The 4,803-nt window shown below is 43.7% G+C and overlaps 1 non-coding gene across 1 annotated transcript; it reads left to right on the top strand.

Annotated features, from left to right (window-relative positions):
- The first annotated feature begins 4,055 nt into the window (after positions 1 to 4,055).
- On the top strand, positions 4,056 to 4,162 carry LOC148843874 (small nucleolar RNA R71). The gene has a single exon (XR_016103923.1). It is a non-coding gene; the product is annotated as a small nucleolar RNA R71 (small nucleolar RNA).
- Positions 4,163 to 4,803: the final 641 nt, after the last annotated feature.

Raw genomic sequence — 4,803 nt, forward strand, 5'->3', positions numbered from 1 at the left:
CCAGCCTTTGTTACAAGGCCTGGTCGAATACACTGTTAAAGACAGTGCACCCCCTGAAACCCATCAAATGGGCTCTATGGGCCCAATACTTACCCTAAGTGGTCCCTGGGCCAAGCCACCTTGTAACACCCAGGGACTGTGGGCAGATGCAAGATTAGCCCATCAGGTATTATCCTCAATGGTCTTACACTTAACCTCTCAGCCCTTAATGATCATACACTGCCCGACAAGAGAGGACCTCTCCCTCGGCTGCAAGGAAAAGTGTTGCACTCTCCACTTATATGGATCCCGGGAATTAAAACCTTTTGCAAACATTTTAGAAACCATAATATATATACTTTTATATCTCATATAAAATATACTTTGCAAAAAAAATCTCAACGGTTGAAATCAGTTGCCGGCAGTCTTGGTTTCCAACAGTGAGAGCGCATCCCCGATCATTACCTTTGTCCGACAAAGGGGCTGATCCTGTCACTATGATCACCCACTCAGATGAATTCTCGGATTGTCCCAACATACCCAGGTTTTGACCCTCGCTAAGGATCTCACTGATTGGTACATCAAAGACAGCCCGATCCGACACCTAGTGCAGTATCATAATCGAGTCTAGGGGTCAGGTGCAACTTTCTAGTTTTGCCCATCAATCTCCAAGGTCCAGGGTAATATTGGAAATCTGGTCCAGTTCAAATATTCAATTAATCCCACACTGTATGTGCCTAGGGTCTCACCTCGGTAGCTGAGACAAGCCACCCCAACCGACTTCATGGCACCACAGTGCCAGCCTTGTCAGGATAGGTATTCCCAGACCGACCCACTGGCTGTGAACATTCTAAACTAACACGAGTCTCAATAAGTGTCCAGTTTAAGGGTATTACACAGAAACATACCAAGGGAACATGAATCAAATATGCACTTTTATTCATTTACAATAAGCTCATAAAGTACATCAATTTGATTGAAGGTAAGGGCATACAAAACTGTCTAACAACTCCCACTTGCACTTAGGTCCAATCAGGTACTAGCCAGAGTCCCATACTTTCCATGTGTTTCATAAACACTTTCTGTGTCAGTGGCTTAGTCAATCGGTCTACCACATTCTCCGCTGATGCTACTTCTTACTATCATCCTCCCGTAGGTCCAGTGTTGTCATACAACAATGGAATGGGTGATCTGCTGAATTCCAAATTCATGAATGAACACCTTCATTCATAAGGCATCATCACTTACGGCAATGCGCTCGGCTTGGGTTGTGGACAATTAATTTGCAACTTAGGACCCCTTTTTGCTGACACTCAGGAAACAACACACAATCCTATTGTGAAAATATATCCAGATGTAGACTTTCTATCATCTGGGTCTGACTGGAAATCGGCATCTGTATACCTTTGGATCTGTAGTGAGCTACCGTCGAATACTAGACAAAACTCTTTTGTCCTTCGAAGGTACTTAAGTATGTTTTTCACAGCAGTCCAATGCTCCTGCCCTGGGTTGGCCTGAAATCTGCTTACTACACTCACTGCCTGAGCTATGTCAGGACGAGTGCACAGCATGGCATACATGATGCTCCTTACGGAAGAGGCATAGGGAACGTCTTTCATGCCATCAATCTCCTCAGAAGTCTTGGGAGACATCTTCTTGGAAAGAGTGACTCCGTGCCTGAAAGGAACATTTCCTTTCTTGGAGTTTTCCATGCTGTATCTTTTGACTATTTTGTCAATGTAGGCAGATTGGGATAATCCTATTATCCGCTTTAACTAAATAAATAACCCAGTTCAAAATGGGCTTTAGGCCCATTAAGCTTATGTGCTCACTCAACCTTCCTAACTGCTGCCCAGTTGGGCTTCCTTGTATGGCGTGGAACCCAAGCATTGATCTACACTTCAGCCACATGGGTTCGGCCCAGCCTTTGTTACAAGGCCTGGTCGAATACACTGTTAAAGACAGTGCACCCCCTGAAACCCATCAAATGGGTTCTATGGGCCCAACACTTACCCTAAGTGGTCCCTGGGCCAAGCCACCTTGTAACACCCAGGGATTGTGGGCAGATGCAATATTAGCCCATCAAGTATTATCCCCAATGGTCTTACACTTAACCTCTCAGCCCTTAATGATCATACACTGCCCGACAAGAGAGGACCTCTCCCTTGGCTGCAAGGAACAGTGTTGCACTCTCCACTTATATGGATCCCGGGAATTAAAACCTTTTGCAAACATTTTAGAAACCATAATATATATACTTTTATATCTCATATAAAATATACTTTGCAAAACAAATCTCAATGGTTGAAATCGGCTGCCGGCAATCTTGGTTTCCAATAGTGAGAGCGCATCCCCGATCATTACCTTTGTCTGACAAAGGGGCTGATCCTGTTACTATGATCACCCACTGAGATGAATTCTCGGATTGTCCCAACATACATAGGTTTTGACCCCTGCTAAGGATCTCACTGATTGGTACATCAAAGACAGACCGATCCGACACCTAGTGCAGTATCATAATCGAGTCTAGGGGTCGGGTGTAACTTTACAGTTTTGCCCATCAATCTCCACGGTCCAGGGAAATACTGGAAATCTGGTCCAGTTCAAAGATTCAATTAATACCACACTGTATGTGCCTGGGGTCTCACCCCGGTGGTTGAGACAAGCCACCTCAACCGACTTGATGGCACCACAGCGTCAGCCTTGTCAGGATAGGTCTCCCCAGATCGACCCACTGTAGAGGCATAGGGAACGTCTTTCATGGCATACATGATACTCCCTACGGTAGAGGCATAGGGAACGTCTTTCATGCCATCAATATCCTCAGAAGTCTTGGGAGACATTTTCTTGGAGAGAGTGACTCCGTGCATGAAAGGAACATTTCCTTTCTTGGAGTTTTCCATGCTGTATCTTTTGACTATTTTGTGAATGTAGGTAGATTGGGATAATCCTATTATCCGCTTCGATCTATCTCTATAGAGTCGAAGACCCAGTATATAGGAGGCTTCTCCAAGATCTTTCATGGAGAATTGCTGTGATAGCAATACTTTCACTGTAGTTAAGATACCTACATCATTCCCAATGAGTAGAATGTCATCTACATACAGAACCAAGAAGGTAACCTTATCTACACTGTACTTCCTGTAAACACAGGGTTCATCCGGATTCTGCTCAAAGTCAAACGATTTGACGATAGAGTCAAAACGGATGTTCCAACTTCTAGAAGCTTGCTTAAGTCCATAAATGGATCTATTAAGTTACATACCTTGTTTTCCTGACCTGCAGCAATGAAGGCTTGCGGCTGCTGCATATAGATATCTTCAATAAGATCTCCATTCAGGAATGCAGTTTTGACATCCATTTGCCAAATCTCATAATCATGGTATGCTGCTACAGCTAGCAGGATCCTAATGGATTTAAGCATGGCCACAGGTGAAAAGGTTTCCTCATAATTGATGCCCTCTTTCTGAGTGTACCCTTTCGCCACCAGACGAGCCTTGAAGGTCTCAACCTTACCATCGGTGACCCAATCCTTTTACTAACACTAATCTCAGATTCGCTCCATGAACTGGTGATCATATCAACCCGGTTCAAAATGGGCTTGCTGATTTGGCCAGGACTGGTTTGAATGTCCCCTCCATCCTGGATGAAAAGTATGGTGACTCCGGTAACCCTGCTGTCTTGACGAATTGCTGACATAGTCAACTTGTTCAGTAGATGGTCTGAACTGATTGCCAACTTGGCAGTCTGTACTGATGTGGCCTCCCCCACACAATTCACAATTAAGAGGTTGCACATGCATGGCAGCTATCTACATTTCATCTATTTTCTTATTGAGTGCTCCTAATTGTGCAGATAGTGCTGTATAAGTGTCAACATTATGCAAGCCTTGCTGCTTCATAGTTTGAGTTCTTTCCGAATGCCATTGATAGTTGTTGGCTGCCATTTCCTCAATAAGTGCATGGGCAACCTCGGGAGTTTTATTATTTATGGATCCTCCGGCTGCAGCATCTAATATGGTCTTATTTGAGTCAGTAAGACCATTATAGAAAGTCTGCACTTGCAGCCAAATGGGGAGGCCATGGTGAGGAACTCTCCTTAACAGCTCCTTGTATCGTTCCCATGACTCATATAAAGATTCCCCCTCTTGCTGGAAAAAAGTAGTGATGTCATTCCTCATTTTAGCAGTTTTAGAAGGGGGAAAATATTTAGAGAAAAAACGGCTGGCCATTTCATCCCACATAGCTATTGATCCTGCCGGTAATGAATTCAGCCATGCTTTGGCTTTATCCTTCAAAGAAAATGGGAATAACCTCAACCTAATAGCGTCATCACTTACCCCATTGTGTTTGAAGGTGTCAAAAATTTCTAAAAAGTTAGAAATGTGTGCATTGGGATCTTCGTGGGCCAATCCACAGAATTGCACCGTGTTTTGAATCATTTGTATGATAGCAGGTTTGATCTCAAAGTTGTTAGCAGCAATATTGAGCCTGATAATGCTGGAGGCAGCTCCAGTGAGAGTGGGTTTGGCATAGTCCATCATAGTCCTCTGCTCAGCCATTTCTTGAGCTTCTTGAGCTTCTCGTGCTTCTTGTCTGACTTGCCTAGCAGCTCTTAAACGGACACGGAGAGTCTGTTCAATCTCCGAGTCGTAAAGGATCTCTTCCAGTTCAGGTCTGCTTGTCATAAACTGTTAAGGTCAAAGCAATAAAAAGGCCAATATTCACAAAAGAAAATAAATAACTAATCCTATCACACTGAAAATGTAAAGTGAATTATTGGAATACAAAAACCTACATCCTATCATGAATAAATGAAGTCGAT

This window comes from Nelumbo lutea, chromosome 8, assembly GCF_056320005.1.
Source record: "Nelumbo lutea isolate HS-2025 chromosome 8, American lotus-T2T, whole genome shotgun sequence".
Lineage (NCBI taxonomy): Eukaryota > Viridiplantae > Streptophyta > Magnoliopsida > Proteales > Nelumbonaceae > Nelumbo > Nelumbo lutea.